At 41.8% G+C, this 1,360-nt stretch overlaps 1 pseudogene; it reads left to right on the top strand.

Moving 5' to 3' along the window:
• The first annotated feature begins 252 nt into the window (after positions 1–252).
• On the top strand, positions 253–1,011 carry LOC124227845 (protein IMPACT-like; annotated as a pseudogene).
• The last annotated feature ends 349 nt before the right edge of the window (positions 1,012–1,360 follow it).

The raw sequence follows: 1,360 nt of genomic DNA on the forward strand, positions 1-1,360 counted from the left end.
ACATTCTTATCCCCCAAATCAATGACTCACCCTCTCATCTCCTTGGATTCTCTGTCAAACATCACCTGGACTCTTCAACCTGCTGTATACTTCCTGTCACCATTCCCTGTTTTATTTGTAAATGTATCACTTAAGAACTGCCTAATCTTTTATTTCTTTTAAATATCCAGTGCAGTTGTTTACTTCTGAACCCTCCTTAGAACAAAGGAAGACTTCACCTGCCAGAGCTAGGCCAGCCACTCTCAGGGCCACATGGCTGAGGGGAACACAGGGAGGGACCGGAGGCAGAATGGGGAAATCGCAGCACTGGTGGCAACATATGGCAGGAAATGGTGTGCCATTCAGAAACGTGCCGAAGTGTTTTGCATTAGAATTAACAATGACATAGATGGTCCCAAATGGGCACTTTTCTTACAGGCAATGCTACCAAATGAATAGTCAGGTAGAGCTCTATCTCTTTGTCAATTGAAACAGGATGTTGGTGAAATTATTCTTTACCTGTGGTGGAGAAAATAAGATAACAGAACCGGGTCCAAACACGAAGAAGAAAACTGAAGAAGAGGCTGAACGCAAAAATGATCTCATTTAAGCATTTCAGCCGGAAAATCTAGTTAAAGCACTGGATTTTTAATATCAACGAAAACTGAACAAAAATAGGAAAATTATTTTTGATTGATCCTGACAGTCTTATTACTGACCAGAGAAGTGATTTTCAGACACATTAAGCTCAGATAGTTTGTCCACACAGGTGAAAATTGTTCTTGCCAAATTCTATGAGAGTAAGAAAATATCTAGTGCCACCCACATCTGCGTGTACAGAGTACATTGTGAGGGTAAACAAACCTTCCCCAGGACTGGGACGATGATGGGGAAATAGCAGTTGGTAGGGGTCTTCTCCATCATGTGGGAGTTTTGAATGTAAGAAAGGCTAGGGTGGCAGTCTTACACTGCGATGGATATTCTGCTGGGACCAGATTGCGTATGACTGGTAGGTACCAACTGCATCAGTGATGTATGAATGGAGAAATTCACCAGAGAACTCACCATCTAAGGCTTTAGGAAAGAACGAAATGTAGGGAAAAACAACAACTTGGAACTACATTTCTGTGATCCTTATCGAGGAATCAGAACTATGCTAGACACTATGCTGTGGCAATGGGACATTTGTAGAACGGAGCAGAGGGTGACTGCATGGCACTGGTACATATGGGGCAGGTGACGTTATGTAACCATCACAGAATTGATACATGCTTCCTGTTGCCATTCTAGCCATCTTTTTAACTCCATGATTTTGTGGAGAGAAGGAACAAATCTTTCGCTTTGAAAACCAAGAAAATCCTTCTTATTTTCCAATATTATC

The sequence above is a fragment of the Equus quagga genome, chromosome 16 (genome assembly GCF_021613505.1).
Source record: "Equus quagga isolate Etosha38 chromosome 16, UCLA_HA_Equagga_1.0, whole genome shotgun sequence".
Taxonomy (NCBI): domain Eukaryota; kingdom Metazoa; phylum Chordata; class Mammalia; order Perissodactyla; family Equidae; genus Equus; species Equus quagga.